Here is a 24012-nt window from a genome sequence, read left to right as displayed (position 1 = left end):
CAATGTGCTGTAAGTAATAAGAAATTAATCTGGGATAGGTATGTTAATGGAAGATCTGACTGAAGGGGGCTTTATCTAGAACCCTTTTCTCCAGATCTATGGCTTTAAAATTTCTTTGATGTTTTATGTATTGATCTAGTATATATGGATATAAATAAGTTTATATATATATATACACATTTTGCCTGTTACAAATATGCATGTACAATAGAATGTACAGTTGGCCCTCCATATCCACAGGTTCTGCACCTGCAGAGAACCAACTGTGAAGGGCTAGAGCATCTGCTTATTTTGGTATCCAAGAGATCCTGTGACCAATCCCCTGCGGATACCAAGGGACAAATGTGTATAAAATATGTATATACATATTAAATAAAAATGGGATTTTTTGGCTGCACAGTGTGGCATGCAAGTCTTAGTTCCCTGGCCTGGGATCAAACCCACACCCCCTGCATTATTAGCAAGGATTCCTAAACACTGGACAGCCAAGGAAGTCCCTGAAAAGGAAATTTTACAAAGTATTACTTATTCTGTCTATAGGCAATATTCTCTATTTCCATTATTTTTCTTATTCTGTTTTCTCTTTTAAAAAACACTGGTCACAACCCACTAAATTGATTTCACAAGCCATTAATGAGTTTCAATCTAGTTTGAAAAACACTGCTCTAGACCAATTAAATATTGTACTTTATTTCAGGCTTCTTCAATTAATTTGATACACCTAGAGACGACTGTGTCATTTACGAAGTGATAGCCAAGACCAATATATTGGTCTGCTGCTGCTGCTGCTGCTGCTGCTGCTGCTGCTGCTGCTGCCAAGTTGCATCAGTCTTGTCCGACTCTGTGCGACTCCAGAGACGGCAGCCCACCCGTCCCTGGGGTTCTCCAGGCAAGAACACTGGAGTGGATTGCCATTTCCTTCTCCAATGCATGAAAGTGAAAAGTCAAAGTGAAGTCGCTCAGTCGTGTCCAACTCTTAGCGACCCCATGGACTGCAGCCCACCAGGCTCCTCCGTCCATGTGATTTTCCAGGCAAGAGTACTGGAGTGGGGTGCCATTGTTCTACCTAGTAATCCATGCAGCCTTTCTCTTTAAATTAGCATGGTGGTGGCACTGCACATTGCAAGGCATTTCCTTTATCTGGAGAAAATATCTATTTTTAAATGTAAGAAAGAATCCCCATAAAAAAAAAATCTAAATCACACAATGCATCTAACAGAAAGTGATGAATGGGATTGGTTGTTAGCATAGTCCAGCTTACTTCCCTCAAGAAGTGTGAGTAGGACCTCGAATTCATCTTCATTAATACGTTATCACTTAGTGAGGTGTTCTAGAGATGCACTTGCTAGTTAGTAATTAATCAGAAAAGTCTCTAGTGATAATGGCAGAAGGCAGAACGAATGGGTAGATTTGCCCTGTATAGAGAAAGATTTCCAACAATGACACCATAGCCTTAAAGACCTAAGAACAAAGGCTTCTATGAAATCTGGATGAAATGATGGATTTGTAAAGACACACCCCTTCTCAGAAACAGGTTTAGTCTCATTACACCAATAATGCCAACTATTCCACATCACCTCCCCCTCTGGCTCATATATCCCTAAACTTTCCCTGTCACATAATATACTGGTTTATCCTTCAAAATGCTCATCCTGACTACAATTACTTATTCTAGCCTTATTTGCTTTATGTCTGCCCTTCCCTCCAGACTGGCTGAGTCAATATGGAATCCACAATGCCTGGCTGGGGTGGGTACCACATCAACAGAACTCAACAAACACTTAGTGAATAAATGAATGAACAGATGAAGGAAAGTAAGTGAATATTTTATAACGTTGATTATCACATTTTTCTGCCTTGAAATAAGGTAGAGACTAACAGTACAAGGGCACACTGTCTGTGCATTTAATAAAAAGCCCATTCCCTTCCTCTTATTCACCCAAGCCAAGAACTCTTCAGTTCTGTTCATCTTTTCTTCCTTGTATTTCATTCAGCTAATGTTTATTGAGTTCCTACCATGGGCCAGCAACTACAGTATCTCTCTAATCCATCTGTTCCTCTCCATTCCATGTGCCACAGTCTTACCATATCTCCCCTGCATTATTGCGGTAGTGTCTTAAATCTTCCCTGCATTCTGTCTCTAATAGTGACCTCTCCAAATCTATTCTACGCATGGCTGCCCAAGTCATCTTCCTGAAACATATGCTATTCCCTAGCTCAAAATCCTCAAATCCAAACTCCTAAGTCTAACATACAAAGCCCTACCTTTTTTTCCCTAGGTTTATATCCCTGACATCAATTCTATACTGATAGAACAAAATTTCTTTAATACTTTGCTGAATGCCCCATCCAGCATCATCACTCCATAACTTTGAACATTCTATTCTTTCATCAAAATAACTTTCCATTTTCTTCATCTGACATATTCATTCTTAAAGATCTAATGCTAAGTTTCCCATTAAACCTTCCTCAGTCCAACAACCCTTCACAGCCAATTACACTTCTAGCGCACTGTTCTTTTTTTGTTGTTGTTGTTGTTCTCACTTTTTTAAAGCCCACAACATCTATTAAATTTTACTGTTATTTTATCACTAATTATCGGGGAAATGCAAATCAAAACCACAATGAGATATAACTCACATCTGTCAGAATCAGTTCAGTTCACTCAGTCGTGTCCGACTCTGCAACCCCATGGTCTGCAACATGACAGGCTTCCTTGTTCATTTCCAACTCCCAGAGTTTACTTAAACTCATGTCCACTGAGTCAAAGATGCCATCCAACCATCTCATCCTCTGTCATCCCCTTCTCCCGCCTTCAATCTTTTCCAGCATCAGGTCTTTTCAAATGAGTCAGTTCTTCCCATCAGGTGGCCAAAGTATTGAAGCTTCAGCATCAGTCCTTTCAATGAATATTCAGGACTGATTTCCTTTAGGATGGACTGGTTAGATCTCCTTGCAGTCCAAGGGACTCTCAAGAGTCTTCTCCAACACCACAGTTCAAAAGCATCAATTCTTCGGCACTCAGCCTTCTTTATAGTCCAACTCTCACATCCATACATGACTACTGGAAAAACCATAGCTTTGACTAGACGGATCTTTATTGGCGAAGTAATGTCTCTGCTTTTTAATATGCTGTCCAGGTTTGTCATAGCTTTTCTTCCAAGAAGCAAGTGTCTTTTAATTTCATGGCTGCAATCAGCATCTATAGTGATTTTGGAGCCCTAAAAAATAAAGTCTGTCACAGTTTCCATCATTTCCCCATCTATTTGCCATTAAGTGACGGGACCAGATGCCATGATCTTCGTTTTTGGAATGTTGAGTTTTAAGCAACTTTTTCACTCTCCTCTTTCACTTTCATCAAGAGGCTCTTTAGTTCCTCTTCACTTTCTGCCATAAGTGTGGTATCATCTGCATATCTGAGGTTATTGATATTTCTCCCAGCAATCTTGATTCCAGCTTGTGCTTCATCCATCTTGGCATTTCACGTGATGTAATCTGTATACAAGTTAAATAAGCAAGGTGACAATATATAGCCCTGACGTACTCCTTTCCCAATTTGGAACCAGTCTGTTGTTCCACGTTCATTTCTAACTATTGCTTTTTGATCTGCATACAGATTTCTCAAGAAGCAGGTCAGGTGGTCTGGTATTCCCATCTCTTGAAGAATTTTCCAGTTTGTTGGGATCAACACAGTCAAAGGCTTTGGCCTAGTCAATGAAGCAGAAGTAGATGTTCTTCTGGAATTCTCTTGCTTTTTCTCTGATCCAACAGATATTGGCAATTTGATCTCTGGTTCCTCTGCCTTTTCTAAATCCAGCTTGAACATCTAGAAGTTCTCGGTTCATATACTGTTGAAGCCTGGCTTGGAGAATTTTGAGCATTACTTTGCTAGTGTGTGAAATGAGTGCAATTGTGTGGTAGTTTGAACATTCAAATTCAGCAGTGGCCACAGGACTGGAAAAGGTCAGTTTTCATTCCAATCCCAAAGAAAGACAGTGCCAAAGAATGTTAAAACCTGTCAGAATGGCTATTACCAAGAGAACACTAACAAATGTTGGTAAGGATGTGGAGAAAAGGAACTCTTGTACACTGGTTTTGGGTATGTAAAATGGTTGTAACTACTGTGTAAGACAGTATGGAAGTTTCTCAAAAAATTAAAAATAGAACTACCATATGATCCAGCAACATATACACACATAATGGACTACTACTCAGTCATAAATAGGGGTAAAATTTTGCCATTTGCAGCAATATGGATGGACTCTAAGGGCAGTATGTAAGTGAAATAAGTCAGACAAAAGATAAATACTGTACGATATCACTTATATATGGAATCTAAAATTACAACAAACTTGTGAGTATAACAAAAATGAAGCAGACTCATAGATGTAGACAATGAACAAGTGGTTACCAGTAGGTAGAGGTAATGTAGGGATGAGGGAAGTGAGGATAAGCTGTTGGGTATAATATAGGCTTAAGGAGGTGTTGTACTACATTGAGAATGTGGCCAATATTTTGTAATAACAAATGGAAAGCAACTTTTAAGATGTATTTTAAAACATTTTTAAAAAGTAAAATAATAAATACATTTTTGCTGTTATTTACATGCCTATTTTTGCCTCATCCACAAGACTTTAGAGTGCTCCAGGAGGAATATTAGTGAGTATGAAGATTTGGGCATAAATCCACTTTTTAACGTTTAGTACCTATCACAGATGTTGTCCATCAGATTCCATAGTTGCTCAACACTGTATCCAATTAAGCTGGTTATGCAAAAAAGAAGCTATTATAAGGTGTAAGGCAGATAAAATGCTAAAAAGGGGATTAGAGTAGGCGATGAGTGAACAACTTTGCAGTTCCTCTCCCATAAATGCCTAATAAATGATAAGGAGGAATGAACAGATAGAAGGAAAAAATAAAAGGGATATAATGGTGGCAAGTGTAAAGAATCCACCTGCCATTGCAGGAGATGCAGGAGAGGCAGGTTTGATCCCTGGGTTGGGAAGATCCCTTGGAGTAGGAAATGGCTACCCACTCCAGTATTCTTGCCTGGAGAATTCCATGGACAGAGGAGCCTGGCGGGCTACAGTCCGTGGGGTCACAAAGACTTGGACACAACAGAGCAGCTGAGCATGCAGGCACAAAATTATTATCTGAACTCCTCCATATTGCTCTGTTTAAGCAATTCAAATTTAGCTTTTAGTTAACAAAATATAAGATTATTTCTTCAAAAATATTATTTACTTTCTTCTTTTCAGGTGGTTGTTTTGTTCTGTTTTTAGTACATCATGATTTCTAAATTTTTCTACTATTACATATGTTTCTTCTAGTTTAGCTTGTGATTTGGAATATACTGCATTCTTTTTCATTTGTATAGGAACATGCACCCTGTGATTATAACAATACATACTGACTCTGACTAACAACAATAACGATAAAAATCTCTTTCAGATGTGAAACCATAATTCCAAATTATTTCTATCAGAAAAAATTGAACATAATTTTGATTTCTCTCTGAATTTGAAATCTTTATAGCACATTGATGACAGCAATTAAGCTATCTATTTTAGGCATATTAAGTATAGAACACTTTTGTAAAAACTCACAAGTCTAAACAAATTCTTTTTTTTAAACCTGTATTTAAGTTTTTGTTTTCCAAAGATCAAGCCCCAAATAAGCAATCTTGTAGTGAATTTCCAATGCATGGCTTTTATATATCCAGATTGAGTTTCTAAAGATAAAAGTATGCTTAGTGATAGAACTTACTGTATCCCAATTCAGTCATTGACTCACTGCATAATCCAAGTCTTTCCTGTTGGCTCAGATGGTAAAGACTCTGCCTGCGTTGTGGGAGACCTGGGTTTGATCCCTGGCTCAGGAAGATCTTATGGAGAAGGAAATGGCAATCCACTCCTGTATTCTTTCCTAGAGTATTCCATGGACAGAGGACCCTAGTCGGCTATAGTCCATGAGGTCACATATAGTCGGACGCGACTGAGCGACTAACACTATGTCCTATGTAAGACATAGTACTGTTTAAGTACAGCAAGGGAACTACAGGAAGTGTTAGAGGTTAGGAGGATAAAACTCTGGTAGATGAGAGCTGGGTGAATTTTTTTTTATTACAGCAATAATAATGTGAAATCATTTCTAAACAGTTCTTTGTAATTTGTAAAAAAAAAAGTGCTTCTCTTATTAAACAATGTTAACATTTCTGGGAAACAATCAGGTATTTCCATTTTGAAGATGTGGGAACCGAATTGAATAAGTAAAACACAATTTGTATGTTGAGCACATACTACACGCCAGGTGCTGTGTTAGGAATGATGGTCAGCACAGCATAGTTACAGTACCTGTAGACAGTGCAGAGGCAGTGTAGTGAATGTAATAAATATCATGATAGGAAAGTACAGAGTAGAATAGAGTGGTGTAGGGCAGGGTAGAAGCATTAAAGTAGAAAAGATGCACAAAATCAGCTCTTAGCCCAGACTTCCAGTGAAAGTGAGAGTAACCTTGAAACCAGTGGTTCTCATCCAGTGGCAGTTTTATTTGCATCCCCACCTGTGGGACATTTCCTAACGTATCAAGATATATTTGATCATCTCAGTCTTTTGAAAGGTGGGAAGTACTACTGGTTTCTAGTGGCTAGAAGGCTACCTGCAGTCCTGTGAAAAAGATTATTCAATCCAAAATGTCAATAGAGCTGTAGCTAAGAAACCTCGACCAAGGCTGAGCTGATATACAACTAGGAGTTGACAGGTGGAGGCAGAAGGGGAGGAAATGCCAGGAGTGGAGAAACGACAGAGAACATGTTCCAAGGGCGAGAAACACTTGTGTGAAGGACCTCCACACTGACTTGTTCACCATAAAAAAAAAAAAAAAACTGTCATAAAATACTTATAATGTAAAAGTTCCCAAACCACTTTTAAGTGTACAGTTCAGTGACATTAAGCACTTTCACACTGTTGTGCAATGATCACTACCATTCATCTCCAGAACCTTTCATCATCCAAGTTATAATTCTGCATACAGTAAACAACAACTCCCCATTATCCCGTCCCACAGCTCTGGCAACCACATTCCACTCTTTGTTTTTATGGATTTGACTGCTCTAAGGTATCTCATATAAGTGGAATCAGACGGTAGTTGTTCTTTTGTGTCTGGCTTACTTCACTTAGTACACTGTCCTCAAGTTACATCCAGGTAGCATGTGTCAGATTTTCCTTCCTTTTTAGGACTGAATAATATTTATGAATAGATCACATTTTGTTTATCCACTCATCTGTTTAGGAATACATGAGTTGCTTTCATTTTTTAGGTACTGGAAATAATGCTGCTATGAATATATGTGTACAAGTATCGGTTTGAATCCCCACATTCAATTTTCCTTTGGGTATATACCTACAAGTAATTCACTAATTGTTTTTATGTACCAATTAATTGTTTTAGGACATAGTATATGGTAAAAAAATAATACCAATGACCTCTCTTATCACGAAACTTAAATTCTAGTGAAGGAAAACAAACACATAAACAAGGTCATTTCAAAGAGTCTTATCCAGAAAAGAAAAGGAGATGATGTGGAGTCGAACATGATTGGAACTTAGCATGTTAGAACCTACGAAGGGAGTGGTAAGAAGCAAAGGTGGTAGAAATGTTACAATGCAGGTAAGGATTCTCTATTTCATTTTATGTGGAATGAAAAGTTCAGAGAAGTTAAATGAATTGCCCAAAGTCTTATAGCTAATAAATTCTACATGCCTAACCTTACTATACAGACTTCCTACGAGGCTGCAGAATTAGATGAGGGTACATGTTTATCAAACACCCTCTGGAGGAGGAAATGGCAACCCACTCCAGTATTCCTACCTGGAAAATTCCATGGACAGAAGAGTCTGACAGGCACAGTCCATGGGGTTGCAAAGAGTCGGATACGACTGAGCAAACTAACACTTATCAAACACAGCAACCTGCACCCTGCCAACCAGACATCTGATCTTCTCCATCTGCTTTCATGACTTTCTCCAGAATCAAGGCCATGAATGGTCAGAGGACATTTTAATGTTCTACTTACCCACATTCATCCTGTATCCAGCTTTGCTGCTGGTATTCCTCTTTGCTTTTCTAAAGAAATATTCTACACAAGTATAAGATAAAATAGAACTGATTCTAAAAAGAAATGCCATACTTTCCTACAGCCTAGCTTTGAAGTAAACAACTGTTATTCAGTTAAAAAAAATCTGCATATGACCTGAGTAAGTAATATTTGACAAAATAAAGAAGCATTCTGTTGAACAATAAGAACACTGTTTCTTCTAACCCTTGCTTTCATTCAAGGTCATGTGCAGATTACATAAATATTACATGAAACCTGTTTTGCAAGGAATCACTGTCTATGTTGATTTATAGAGACAAAAGTCCATTGGCAGAGTCTACCTTTTCAAATATCACAAGCTTTTATTTTCTAACAAGAGGAAAAAGCGACTCTCATTGGGTAAATGGAGCTGTTCTTTCATGTAGGATTAACACTTTAACACAGTTTATGTGTACAGTTAAAATTCATCACAAGTTTTCTTGTGTCAGGTGACAAGATGTGTTGCAATTTGGTTTTTAATCCAGATCTCATTGGTTGGAATTTATGACACAAAGTTTGTATCAGGAAAAGAGAGAGCGTATTTTCTTTTTCATTCTCATTTAATCTTTTGCTGTAATGTGAGCTATTATGAAATTAAATAGTGAGTAGATACTTTTAGCCTTAAAAGTGTTTTACAAAAAGAGGCCAATTTTGCTGAATATATTGCTCTGTCAACAAACAGCTGCTGAACAACTATTATGTATAAAACACTTTAATAGGTGCTATTACAATTGTTATATGTCATTTTGAAGAAAAACACTTTCCTACATATAGCAGCTGATTGGCCTGGTTAAGTAAAAACCAAATACCCTGTGTGAAAAGATTTAACATGCTTTAGAGAAGTTTTACTTTATTACTTTAAAATCCCATAATTACTGCCAGGAGACCTCTTATTTTTATCATTTACAATTGACCTCAGATAAAGTACTTTGTAAATAAGTTACTTAATATAATACAACAAGAAGTAATAAGGTTTTTCATTGCCTTGCTTTTCACATAATCTCCTTCTACCTCTCTGATAAACTCCTTAGCTCCTGTTTGCTTATTCAATATTCAGCACGTTTTTATTGTGTCAGGCACTGTGCTTGACATTGAGGATACAAAAGTGAAGAAAGAAAATGGTTGTTCTTTTGTGAAGTTGACAGTCTGTTTGGGGAGACAAGTAAATAACATGGCAGGTCAAGTAGAGGTTACCACTGGGACACGTGGTAGGAGCATCACAACCAACACAGGGTGGAGAGATTGAAAAGTGGAAATGGCAGGGAAAACACCCCAGAGGAAGAGACATTCATCTCACCCATAAAGAATTCTCCACAGTCTCATCACTGCCAGAGAAAGAATGGCTTTTAATGTAGGTTTCAGTTTTATGTGACTCCTTAAATCATTCCACTAGGTACCCATTATCCCCAACTGATTCATTCTTGAATTGGTCTTGCTTCCTTAATTCTATTACTTGATGAGTCTGAGGGGGCCCTAGGAATTGTGCCTCCCAAGCTGTAACGTTATTAATTTTCTGTTGCCTTTGTTTTAGGAGTGAATTTCATTTTCCAATGAAACTGAAGCACTCTCCTGAACTCCAAATGGTTTATTTAGTACCTGAATCTGCTTCCTGAAAAAGTGAAAGTTGCTCAGTCCTGTCCGACTTTTGTTACCCCATGGACTATACAGCCCATGGAATTCTTCAGGCCAAAATACTGGAGTGGCTACCTTTCCCTTTTCTAGGGGATCTCCCAACCCAGGGATCACACCTAGGTCTCTTGCATTGCAGGCGGATTCTTTACCAGCTGAGCCACAAGGGAAGCCCAAGAATACTGCAGTGGGTAGCCTATCCCTTCTCCAGCAGATCCTCCTGACCCAGGAACCGAACCGGGATCTCCTGCCTTGTGGGAGGATATTTTTACCAACTGAGCTATCAGGGAAGCCTCTTCATAGCTCTTGCCAGGTTCTCCCACACTCATTCCCACTCTCCTCAAATATCAAAGTGCCTATTTCTGGGTTACTTCCAATATAGGATGGGTCCATTCTCCAATTCAGACAGAAGTCATAAAAACTGCATCTAGTTTCACATCTCAAATTGGACCCCAGAAAACAAACACCATTTCATGAGGAAGGCAGCCAGCCATACCCCCATGAACACTGTGATCCAGAGGCACTGCAAGCTGTCCCCTCAATTGGGTTGAGGATGTGTATCAGTAAGTGTTGTTTAGTTGCAAGCGACACAAATCATTTCTGCATCTTTAATGAAAGAAAAGAGAAAACACATTGGAAAGAAGCTGAGTAGCTCACAGAGCAAAAGGAAATTCTAAAGAACCAAAGTTCAGAAAGGCCAGAAACCAGAGCTGTACTGGGCATCTGACGCAGCAGGAATGAAAGGACAACCTCTTCAGGTGGGAATCATTGGAGTGAATTTACTCTGAACACATTCTACAAGGCTTCAAGCCCAGAGAAAAGGCATCAGGTTGGCTAAGCTTGGGACATGTGCCCACCCATTGACCAGAGGAAGACAGCCATCACTATTAACTAAATGCAGTAGAAGAGGGGATTTGATTTAGGTCATACCTGAATGGTCTAGTGGTTTTCCCTACATTCTTCAGTTTAAGTCTGAATTTGGATATAAGGAGTTCATGATCTGAGCCAGAGTGCTTAGATCTGATAGACAGAGTGCCTGAAGAACTATGGATGGAGGTTTGTGACATTGTACAGGAGACAGGTACCTAATTAAACTTAAAAGTTTCCGCACAACAAAGGAAACTATAAGCAAGGTGAAAAGACAGCCTTCAGAATGGGAGAAAATAATAGCAAATGAAGCAACTGACAAACAACTAATCTCAAAAATATACAAGCAACTCCTACAGCTCAATTCAAGAAAAATAAATGACCCAATCAAAAAATGGGCCAAAGAACTAAATAGACATTTCTCCAAAGAAGACATACAGATGGCTAACAAACACATGAAAAGATGCTCAACATCACTCATTATCAGAGAAATGCAAATCAAAACCACTATGAGGTACCATTTCACGCCAGTCAGAATGGCTGCGATCCAAAAGTCTACAAGCAATAAATGCTAGACAGGGTGTGGAGAAAAGGGAACCCTCTTACACTGTTGGTGGGAATGCAAACTAGTACAGCCACTATGGAGAACAGTGTGGAGATTCCTTAAAAAACTGGAAATAGAACTGCCTTATGATCCAGCAATCCCACTGCTGGGCATACACACTGAGGAAACCAGAAGGGAAAGAGACACGTGTACCCCAGTGTTCATCGCAGCACTGTTTATAATAGCCAGGACATGGAAGCAACCTAGATGTCCATCAGCAGATGAATGGATAAGAAAGCTGTGGTACATATACACAATGGAGTATTACTCAGCCATTAAAAAGAATACATTTGAATCAGTTCTAATGAGGTGCACGAAACTGGAGCCTATTATACAGAGTGAAGTAAGCCAGAAAGAAAAACACCAATACAGTATACTAACGCATATATATGGAATTTAGAAAGATGGTAACAATAACCCTGTATACGAGACAGCAAAAGAGACACTGATGTATAGAACAGTCTTTTGGACTCTGTGGGAGAGGGAGAGGGTGGGATGATTTGGGAGAATGGCATTGAAATACGTATAATATCATATATGAAACGAGTCGCCAGTCCAGGTTCGATGCACGATTATGGATGCTTGGGGCTGGTGTACTGGGATGACCCAGAGGGATGGTATGGGGAGGGAGGAGGGAGGAGGGTTCAGGATGGGGAACACATGTATACCTGTGGCGGATTCATTTCGATATTTGGCAAAACTAATATTGTAAAGTTTAAAAATAAAATTAAAAAAAAAAAAGGAGACAGTTTTCAAGAACATCCTCAAGAAAAAGAAATTAAAAAAGGCAAAATGGTTGTCTGAGGAGGTCTTACAACTAGCTGAGAAAAGAAGAGAAGCTAAGGGCAAAGGAGAAAAGGAAAAACATACGCATCTGAATGCAGAGTTCCAAAGAATAGAAAGGAGAGATAAGAAAGCCTTCCTCGGTGATTAATGCAAAGAAATAGAGGAAAACAATAGAATGGGAAAGACTAGAGATCTCTTCAAGAAAATTGGAGATACCAAGGGAACATTTCATGCAAAGATGGGCACAATAAAGGATAGAAATGGTATGGACCCAACAGAAGCAGAGTATATTAAGAAGAGGTGGCAAGAACACACAGAAAAACTACACAAAAAAGATCTTCATGACCCAGATAACCTTGATGGTGTGCTCACTCACCTAGAGCCAGACATCTTGGAATGAGAAGTCAAGTGGGCCTTAGGAAGCATCACTATGAACAAAGCTAGTGGAGGTGAAGGAACTCCAGTTGAACTATATCAAATCCTAAAAGATGATGCTGTTAAAGTGCTGCACTCAATATGCCAGCAAATTTTGAATACTCGGTAGAGGCCACAGGACTGGGAAAGGTCAGTTTTCATTTCAATCCCAAAGAAAGGCAGTGCAAAGAATGTTCAAATTACCACAAAATGGCACCCATCTCACACACTAGCAAAGTAATGCTCAAAATTCTCCAAGCCAGGCTTCAACAGTACATAAACCATGAACTTCCAGATGTTCAAGCTGGATTCAGAAAATGCAGAGGAACCAGAGATCAAATTGCCAACATCCACTGGATCATTGAAAAGGCAAGAGTTCCAGAAAAACAGTTATCTACTTCTGCTTTATTGACTACACAAAGCCTTTGACTGTGTGGATCACAATAAACTATGGAAAATTCTTAAAGAGATGTGAATACTGGACCACATGACCTTCCTCCTGAGAAATATGTATGCAGGTCAAGAAGAAACAGTTAGAACTTGACATGGAACAACAGACTGGCTTATTTAACTTACATGCAGAGTGCATCATGCGAAATGCCCAGCTGGATGAAGCACAAGCTGGGAGAAATATCAATAACCTCAGATACGCAGATGACACCACACTTATGGCAGAAAGCGAAGAGGAACTAAAGAGCCTCTTGATGAAAGTGAAAGAGGAGAGTGAAAAAGTTGCTTCAAATTCAACATTCCAAAAACTAACATCATGGCATCTGGTCCCATCACTTCGTGGCAAACGGATGGGGGAACAGTGGCAACAGTGACAGACTTTATTTTGGGGGGCTCCAAAATCACTGCAGATGGTGACTGCAGTCATGAAATTAAAAGATGTTTTATAAACTGTGGAAAATTCTGAAAGAGATGGGAATACCAGACCACCTGACCTGCTTCCTGAGAAATCTGTATGCAGGTCAGGAAGCAACAGTTAGAATTGAACATGGAACAACAGACTGGTTCCAAATAGGAAAAGGAGTACATCAAGGCTGTATATTGTCACCTTGCTTATTTAACTTATATGCAGAGTACATCATGAGAAATGCTGGACTGGAAGAAACACAAGCTGGAATCAAGATTGCTGGGAGAAATATCAATCATCTCAGATATGCAGATGACGCCACCCTTATGGCAGAAAGTGAAGAGGAACTAAAAAGCCTCTTGATGAAAATGAAAGAGGAGAGTGAAAAAGTTGGCTTAAAGCTCAACATTCAGAAAACGAAGATCATGGCATCTGGTCCGATCACTTCATGGCAAATAGATGGGGAAACAGTGGAAACAGTGTCAGACTTTATTTTTGGGGCTCCAAAATCACTACAGATGGTGACTGCAGCCATGAAATTAAAAGATGCTTACTCCTTGGAAGAAAAGTTATGACCAATCTAGATAGCATGTTGAAAAGTAGAGACATTACTTTGCCAACAAAGGTCCGTCTAGTCAAGGCTATGGGTTTTCCTGTGGTCATGTATGGATGTGAGAGTTGGACTGTGAAGAAGGCTGAGCGCCGAAGAATTGATGCTTTGAACTGTGGTGTTGGAGAAGACTCTTGAGAGTCCCTTGGACTGTAAGGAGATCCAACCATGACTTTTCAAGGTTGCTTTAAAAGATAAGAACACACAGAATTCTTTTTTTTTTTTTTCCATATAACAAAAGGATTTGTTACTGCCTTTTAACTTAATAAGTCATGCCCTATATTTACACCAACTCTCAATAGTTAATTGACATGTTAACTAATCCCTGGAGAAGGCAATGGCACCCCACTCCAGTACTCTTGCCTGGAAAATCCCGTGGATGGAGGAGCCTAGTGGGCTACAGTCCATGGGGTTGCAAAGAGTTGGATACGAATGAGCATCTTCACTTTCACTTTTCACTTTCATGCATTGAAGAAGGAAATGGCAACTCACTCCAGTGTTCTTGCCTGGAGAATCCCAGAGTCGGGGGAGCCTGGTGGGCTGCCGTCAGTGCGGTCGCACAAAGTCGGACACGACTGAAGCGACTTAGCAGCAGCAGCAGCAGCAACTAATCCCTCTTTTCATTGCTGGGTCGCAAAGAGTCAGACACGATTGAGTGACTGAACTGAACTGAACAGAAGAGGAGTGATTCTTCAAAGCACAGTTGTGATGTTGTTACCACCAGGAGGGAGAATAGACACTAAGCTGTAAAAAATAAAAATTTCCACTATAGGAATCATCTTGTTGCTGGGTGAATTCTCAGAGCACCAGTCTTGTGGGTTCCTAATCTATACACTTGTCTCCACTGTATGAAGTTTTGGCATTCCTTCTAACCTATTCCACATGGGTTCCAAAGCTTTCAACATACGAGCATCAGGAGTCTTCGAAGATATAAACCTCAAATAAAACTTAAAAATTAACAATGGAAACAAAACCATCTTTTTCCAGAAAAGTCATTTTTTTAGTATTAATCATGTAAATAACAATAAAAGCACACTAACAAATCCTTTTGTTTTATGAAAAAAAAAAAAAAGAATTCTGTGTGTTCTTATCTTTTAGAGCAACCTTGAAAAGTCATCCCCTATATTTATACCAACTCTCAATAATTAATTGACATGTTAACTAATCCCTCTTTTCATTGAGCTAAGGATTTTTTTGAGCTATTTTCCTACTTGCACTTTTGAGATTTCTCCATAAACTGTCATGTGGAAACACTTTAAATTACACTGTTTCACTTGCACTCTCCCCATTAACCACCATGCTAGCATAGACATCTTGTGGTGTCAGCTCATTCTGTCTTCCTATCTTTTTTTTTTACAAAAAGGCATAAAATATTAAGAGCTCATTTCTCATCTTCATCATCTTTGAGCACCTAAATGTTGGTCTTGATGACAATCTTTGGAGCAGATTTTTTCAAGACTTGATATGGAAGGCCTGATACATATCACTATGACAAAGTTCAATGTGAATGATTCTGAAGAAGATGATGGTAATAGCAATACTAACAGATGATATGTATGAGCCTTTAGTGTTCACAGGCTCTGCCTTGAGTACTTCACATGTATTATGCTTCCACACTGGTGGGAATGAGCTGGGAGAGAGAGAGAAGCACAGGAGAGAAAACAGATTACTGCTGGAACCAAGTTCCTGCATAGATGGAGAAGGGAGGGAATAGAGGATCCAGAGCTCAAGTGGAGAAGCTTCCTCAAAAAAGAACAGGAGTGTCCATCCATTATAACTAAGAGACTGGTTGATTTGGCTTTAGAAAGATGATATGTCTTATGATACCTTCTAGTTTCTCAGAGAAATAAGAGGAAAATGGTAGAAGAGAGAAAGGTGGGTAGTTACTGGAGGTATTAGGGAAATGGCAGGCAACAGAGCTGCTACATTAACATTAGCAGAAATAAAAGACTGTCACAATAATCTGGAGAAGAGGGGAAAAACTGTAAATTCTAGGTGGAACAGCAGAAGATACTCCTGAGGTCGTGCTTAACTTTTAGAAGATGATTCTGAGTTCTCACAAAACAGGCTGGAGTAGGGCAAAGAGAAACAATCTTCTGTGAATAGTACAGCCCTCACTTCTACACCCACCGCAATAGATGGACCTTGAAAGAAAAGGATTCCATGTGTTTTTTCTTCAATCCCACTAAATCCAATAGTTAAAGAGGCAACACCATACACTTCTTTTTTTTTTTTTTTTTCATACACTTCTTAAGATAAGGTGCATCTATCTTGTTCACTGCTCTATCTCCAGTGGTAGGCAAAACGCCTGAAACGGAAGAGGAGCTTGATAAATATTTTATCAATGAATTGATGACTACATAGATGGATGGATGAATAAGGAATTTATGACATTTTACTGATCACAGGCTTGTCGTGGCGAAGCGGCTTGCTTAACTCAATGAAGCTATGAGCCATGCCGTGCAGGGCCACCCAAGACAGAGGGGTCATAGTGAAGAGTTCTGACAAAACATGGTCCACTGGAGGAGGGAATGGCAAAACACTCAGGGACTCTTGCTGCAAGAACCCCATGAACAGTATGAAAAGGCAAAAAGATACGACACCAGAAGATGAGACTCCCAGGTTGGAAAGTATCCTATATGCTACTGGGGAAGAGCAGAGGGCAATCACTAATAGCTATGAAATGCTGAGATAGCATCACCAACTCAATGTATATGAATCTGAGCAAACTCTGGGAGATACTGAAGGACAGGGGAGCCTGGAGGGCTGAAGTGCATGGGGTTGCAAAGAGTTGGACACAACTTGGTGACTGAACAACAACAAATTTATAGTCCACATTCATAGCTTCCCTACATAAAATTCTATTGCATGTGTATAGCAGTATCATGCTTGGGTTTTTCCCAAGCTGCTACTCAGAAACCAAAGGAAGTCCTAGTAGGATTTTTTTTTTAACTAGGACTAAAAATGAAATAAATATTATATATTATCTGTAGATATTTATAACCACCTAATATTCCCCAATGTACTAGAATAAGTGTCCCTCTTTATCACTTGCTGGTTAACAGGAGAAATATTTTAGTACTAGCTCTCCCATGAGTCAGAAGTCTGCTGGAGTTGTCACTCCATGTATATTCTGCTCTCTCAAAGAAGTTATTCCAGTTGAAGTGGGAATTCCAGTCACATAACTACTCATAATGTTCTCTGCTTACCTGATTCAACATCTTTAACTTGGAGGTCTCTTTTGTACCATGAGAGTACCTAAAGTTCCCCTTGGATTGGTCAAGAGAGTCCAGAATTCCCTTCTAATATGCCAAAAATTCTATCTATACAACCAGAGGCCACAGAGGTTGCTACAAGATTTCAAATAGGTGTTCTCTTTTAACACCCTTACCTCCCCTTTCCATATAATCTTTGCAACGGCAGAAACTCATCCTCTGAGTACGAGCCTGTGTCTTATTTGATACCGTCAGCACTTAGCATGGAATCTGTTGAAGGAATAAACACATGATTGACTAATGAATGAATACTGAATTATTCTGAGTGACCTACCCTAGTCACTGGAATTCAATCTGTCCTCCACGCTGCAGGAGAGGCAGCAACACTGAATGCTTATCTCAATGCCTGTTCTACCTTCACAATTTAGAGTTAAACATCTTTCCCTTAAGAATTAGCAAAGTAGTACAGTTGTCCTCTTAGTCCTATTTACTCTCACTAAGCAGAAAAATTAAATCCCTCAGGGAATCTCAGAGTCTAGCATTGACTGCTTTCAACTAACAGAGAGTAAATACACTCACTGCTTCTTTCAAACTCTACTACCTCTAAAAGCCTACTTTCAATTTTCTTGGAGCTATTCCTTACCAATAACTTTATGGCATCTCCTATACACAATTCTTTCCAGCATTTTCTTCTATAGATTACATTAAGTTTGAAATGCTTTTAACTGAATTCCTGGGGATGTGCACAAGTACAAAACTTGGCAATTGTGTCTAGCACTGCTACTGCTGCTGCAAAATTGCTTCACTCGTGTCCGACTCTGTGCAACCCCAGAGACGGCAGCCCACCAGGCTCCTCCGTCCCTGGGATTCTCCAGGCAAGAACAGTGGAGTGGGTTCCCATTTCCTTCTCCAATGCACGAAAGGGAAAAGTGAAAGTGAAAGTGAAGTCGTGTCCGACTCTTCACAACCCCATGGACTGCAGCCTGCCAGGCTCCTCTGCCCATGGGATTTTCCAGGCAAGAGTACTAGAGTGGGGTGCCATTGCCTTCTCCAGTGTCTAGCACTACTCCTTTGTAATAGTTTCAGATATTCTTCACTTTTGCTAATATTAAAATTAAAAATAAGTATTATCCAGCCCCAAATTCTAAAATCATTAAAATGATCTTTTTGCTGTTTAGTTCAAACATGGGCGAAATTCAAGACTTTTCCTATAGAAGTAAAGTCCCAGAGGACCAGATTATAAATCAGGGAAGGCTGACTCTGTTCTAATATTCAGTTTGCTTTGATTTGGGGAAAAGCACATAACTTCCCTCTCATCTTTTTTTCCATATTGAAAATAATGCATTTTCTTACTAACTGATAAAGATGTGTGGTGATTGGTAAGATGATAGCTCTTAATCATATTAAGTATCAGATTACTTAACCAGTAATAGCTTCTTGGCATCTCCTACACACGGTTCTTTTCTCAAACATTTCCTTCTAGGGAGCCTACATTAAGGATAAAAAGCTTTTAACTAAGTGCACAGAGAAGAGAGGCAGGCTTTTAAATCATTTATAGAAAGGGATTAATAACAAACATTTTTAAAACATCCATAATTAAAACAATTCAAGCTCTAGGAAAAAAAAATAATAACACTCCATTAGGGTGAGAGAGAAGCAATGAGCCAGTTCTGAGCCAGAGTCTACAAGCCAGGCCTTCTCCAAGGGTTCTGTCCACTGCTTTTTTCATTTGAATTCTCACAACAGCCTATTAACACAGTGTTAGTAGCCTCATAATCATAATGAGTACTGCACAATTGCGCTCAACTCATATGCTAGCAAAGTAAAGCACAAAATTCTCCAAGCCAGGCTTCAACAGTACGTGAACTATGAACCTCCAGATGTTCAAGCTGGATTCAGGAAAGGCAGAACCAAAGATCTGTTGCCAACATCTGTTGGATCAGTGAAAAAGCAAGAGAGTTCCAGAAAAACATCTACTTCTGCTTACTGACTATGCCAAAGCCTATGACTGTGTGGATCACAACAAACTGTGGAAAATTCTTAAAGAGATGGGAATACCAGACCATCTGACCTGCGTTCTGAGAAATGTGTATGCAGGTCAAGAAACAACAGTTAGAACTGGACATGGAACAACAGACTAGTTCCAAATCAGGAAAGGAGTATGTCAAGCCTGTATATTGTCACCCTGCTTATTTAACTTATGTGCAGAGTACATCATGAGAAATATTGGGCTGGATGAAGCACGAGCTGAAATCAAGATTGCCGGAAGAAATATCAATAACCTCAGATATGCAGATGACACCACACTTACGGCAGAAAGCAAAGAGGAACTAAAGAGCCTCTTGATGAAAATGAAAGAGGAGAGTGAAAAAGTTGCCTAATACTCAACATTCCAAAAACTAAGATCATGGCATCTGGTCCCATCACTTCATGGCAAATAGTTGGGGTAACAGTGGAAACAGTAACAGACTTAATTTTTAGGGCTCCAAAATCACTATAGATGGTGACTTCAGCCATGAAATTAAAAGACACTTGCTCCTTGGAAGAAAATTTATGACCAACCTAGAGAGCATATTAAAAAGCAGAGACATTACTTTGCCAACAAAGGTCCATCCATCTAGTCAAAGCTATGGTTTTTCCAGTAGTCATGTATGGATGTGAGAGTTGGACTATAAAGAAAGCTGAGCACTGAAGAATTGATGCTTTTGAACTGTGGTGTTGGAGAAGATTCTTGAGAGTCCCTTGGACTGCAAGGAAATCCAACCAGTCCATCCTAAAGGAAATCAGTCCTGAATATTCATTGGAAGGACTGATGCTGAAATCCTTTGGCCACCTGATGGGAAGAACTGACTCATTTGAAAAGACCCTGATTCTGGGAAAGATTGAAGGTGTGAGGAGAAGGGGACGAAAGAGGATGAGATGGTTGGATGGCAGCACCGATGCAATGGACACAAGTTTGAGTAAACTCCAGGATTTGGTGATGGACAGGGAGGCCGGGTGTGCTGCAGTCCATGGGGTTGCAGAGTCAGACACGACTGAGCAAATGAACTGAACTGAACTGAGTAGCCCCACCTTATATAGGGTATAGGCTAAATCTTTAAGTGTACCCCATTGTTCATCGCAGCACTGTTTATAATAGCCAGGACATGGAAGCAACCTAGATGTCCATCAGCAGATGAATGGATAAGAAAGCTGTGGTACATATACACAATGGAGTATTACTCAGCCATTAAAAAGAATACATTTGAATCAGTTCTAATGAGGTGCACGAAACTGGAGCCTATTATACAGAGTGAAGTAAGCCAGAAAGAAAAACACCAATACAGTATACTAACGCATATATATAGAATTTAGAAAGATGGTAACAATAACCCTGTATACGAGACAGCAAAAGAGACACTGATGTATAGAACAGTCTTTTGGTCTCTGTGGGAGAGGGAGAGGGTGGGATGATTTGGGAGAATGGCATTGAAACATGTATAATATCATGTATGAAACGACTTGCCAGTCCAGGTTCGATGCACGATACTAGATGCTTGGGGCTGGTGCACTGGGATGACCCAGAGGGATGGTATGGGGAGGGAGGAGGGAGGAGGGTTCAGGATGGGGAACACATGTATACCTGTGGCGGATTCATTTCGATATTTGGCAAAACTAATACAATATTGTAAAGTTTAAAAATAAAATAAAATTAAAAAAAAGATCTTTAAGACACCTAGCATGCTATTTTAATAAAAACACAATTAAAAATCTAAACCTATTGTTTGCATACATAACATTGGTAAGATTTTTGTATCTCCTATCATCAGAAATTGCTTACTAAATTCAACTACTACTGTGGCCCAAAGCCAGGTGGACCACAGCAAAGAAGGAGATATGATATAGGGAAAGCCAGTATCAGAAAAGGACAGGAAACTCAAGGGGTGTGTGGAAAGGGGAAGAAAGACATGGATAGGGAGGAAAGCAGTCACACAACTGACAGGAGTTTCCTCACTTTTTGCTCCTGTCTCCCCACACCCTAGCCTGAGTCAACATGCCAGTGAGATCCCGAGGGCAAAGGCAAAAGCAGAGAGACTATTTTCCCCATGCTACATTTGTAGCCTTAGAAAAGTGACTACCCTGGGACCGCCCTGTCAGTCCAGTGTCTAAAACTTTGCCTTCCAGTGCAGGGCATGCAGGTTCAATTCCTGGTTGGGGAGCTAAGATCCCACATGCCTTGCAGCCAAAAACTGAAACATAAAAATAGAAGCAATATTGCAACAAATTCAATAAAAACTTTTAAAAATTGGCCTATATCAAAAATACCTTTAAAGGAAAGAAAAGGGACTACCTCTTCAGTGCCCTCAGTACCCCTCTTCTGGGGGCAGCCCCAGGAGCTGGCAGTGGCCACTTAGCAAAGTTCAGCTCAAAGTCCGAGTTAATACCCTGGGTTGTGTTTGGCTTCCACGTAGCATGGAAAAGACTCAGAAGTGCCTGCAAAGTAGTAGAGAATTGGACCAGGAAACTTCCTGGAGGGAGTTGCTACAACAAGGACAAAGTGATCTCATCACCAGAAAGACCCAGGAGTTTGCGAAACTCAACTGGGACCCCTCAGCAGAAGGGGACCACTGAGTCCAGGGAAAAGGTCAGCAGCAGAGGCCATTAGTGGAAGTGTGGCCAGTGAAACAAGGGACAGCATCAAGGCATACGTGACTAGGGAGCCAGAAGGTAACAGAAGGACGTCCACAGAGCCACGAACAGGACAGTCACACAGAGGGAGGAAGTCTGAACATTTATATACAAGCAACAGCCTTTTCAAACACTTATAGAAAGGAATTCATAACAATTTTTTTTAAATCCACAATTAAAATAACTCATGCTCCACACACAAAGGTGGCTCAGTGGTAAAGAATCCACCTGCAAATGCAAGAGCTGCAGGAGATGTATGTTTGATTCCTGGGTCAAAAGATCCCCTAAAGTAGGCACCCCACTCCAGTATTCTTGCCTCGAGAATCACATGGACAAAGGAGCCTGGCAGGCTACAGTCCATGGGGTCACAAAGAGTCGGACACAACTGAGCACATATGCAATGCCAATGCCACAAGCAGAGACACCACACCAAACACAACATTGAGTTAAACCGGAAGCCACAGAGAACTCACTCCTGGCAGTTTAAGACTTTCTCTGCAGCACAGAAGGGTTCACGACACTGATTAGATCTGTTTCAGGAAGTAAAGTGTTGAGGAACCAAATTACTTTTTCTCTGCACATTTCAGTCATGGTATGAGTAAACACACAGGCCAACTACAATATGATTACAAAGATACAATGCTGAGGGCATTGTGCATTAAGCATGTGTGTGCAGTCGTTTCCAACTCTCTGTGACCCCATAGACTGTAGCCTGCCAGGCTCCCCTGTCCATGGAATTTTCTAAGCAAGAATACTGGAGTAGGTTGCCATTTCCTCCCCCAGGGGATCTTCCCAACCCAGGAATCAAACTCTTGTCTCTTGCATCTCCTGCATTGGCAGGCAGATTGTTTATCATGGCACCTCCTGGGAAGCCCTGCGGAGGGCATGACTGTCCATAAAACAAAGAGACCACCCTGGGATTTTCCTTCTATCAGCTGATATCATGTCTTCAGACAACTAAGTCAAAGCCAGAAAATAAATACATCCTATTTTCCTATAGTGTCAGTTTAAGTTAGAAAAATTTATTCTCAGTTCTGTGGTCTTAACATACCTAGAAGTGAGACTTTACCATAGAAAATATTTTCTTTGAGATAACATTCTAAAGAGACAGTCCTTCACTTGTGTGCCACCAAATTTGATTATTATGTAAACTCTATTTTTGTTTCTAGTCAAAGTGCTTTATATAAAATAAAATGTTGAGTTAAAGGGATTATGATGCAACAGACAGGACTTCAGGGGAAAAAAATTGGAATGGAATAGTTACCATTCAGTCATGACTAGAGGAAGAGTGTGTGTTTGCTAAGATAGGTGAAAATTTTGCAATGAATATACCTGGGACAGGATATTGTTTTATTCAAATTGTGACATAGAGTTAAAGGTTAAACAGGCACAAAGAAAGAAATTGTATATATTTTTTATACAGCCATTCGCAGTAGCAACAAAAATATAAGGGGTTTAGGAATAAAATTTTAAAACTTTATTGAAAGAAATTAAAAACCTGAATAAATCAAAAGATAAACCATGTCCATGTGTACAAAGAGTCCGTTTTGTCAAGATGCCCATTTTTTCCCATATTAATTGGATACTTCAATGCTATTCCAATCAAATTCTCAACAGCATTTCTCATGGAATATCACAAGCTGATTTTAAACTTGTATGGATATGCAAAATCAAGAAGCGTCAAGGCAGTTTTGAAGAAAAAGATGGCAAGACTCATAAAACTGTAATAATTTTTAAAAGGTGTGATAATGGTGCTAGAACAGACAAACAGATCAATAAAACAGAATAAAGATCTCATAAACATATCCAAATATATGGATACTTGATATATGGCATTCTGATCAGCAAGGAAAGAATAGACTACTCAACATACAACACTGGGTTGTTATTCGAATAGGAAAAAATGAATTGAATTGTTATGTAACAATACACAAAAATCAGTTCCAGATACACTGAAACCTAAATGTGAAAGGCAAATTTTAAATCCTCCGGAATAAATTGTGAGAATACATTTATGATGTCAAGATAGAGTAGAATTTCTGGAACTAGACATACCAAAAGAAAGGGGAGAGACAAAGAGAAGCTTAAAGAAAAAGACTGAAATATTTGACTACATTAAAATTTTATATTTCTGTGATTCAAAAGTTACTGTAAAAAAGTGAAAAGACATGTCACAGCCTGGAATAATATATTTGCAATGAATATAACTGACAGAACATTGATATCCAG

At 39.4% G+C, this 24012-nt stretch overlaps 1 protein-coding gene across 33 annotated transcripts in view; it reads right to left on the bottom strand.

The window, feature by feature from the left end:
- LOC147361561 (uncharacterized) overlaps window positions 1–24012 on the bottom strand; it is a 631042-nt gene that overhangs the window by 516999 nt on the left and 90031 nt on the right. Inside the window, exon 4 of one of the 33 annotated variants that reach the window (XM_086329386.1) lies at window positions 14523–17385. The exons of the other annotated variants lie outside the window; for them this stretch is intronic. The gene's annotated coding sequence lies outside the window, so the exon portion shown is untranslated. Of the gene's footprint in view, window positions 1–14522; window positions 17386–24012 lie in introns of those variants that run through there. 33 annotated transcript variants of the gene reach the window in all.

Source organism: Bos grunniens, chromosome 12, assembly GCF_055505025.1.
Source record: "Bos grunniens cultivar Pamir isolate PY7600 chromosome 12, Bosgru_T2T1.0, whole genome shotgun sequence".
Lineage (NCBI taxonomy): Eukaryota > Metazoa > Chordata > Mammalia > Artiodactyla > Bovidae > Bos > Bos grunniens.
This window is presented reverse-complemented; position numbering and strand designations above follow the sequence as displayed.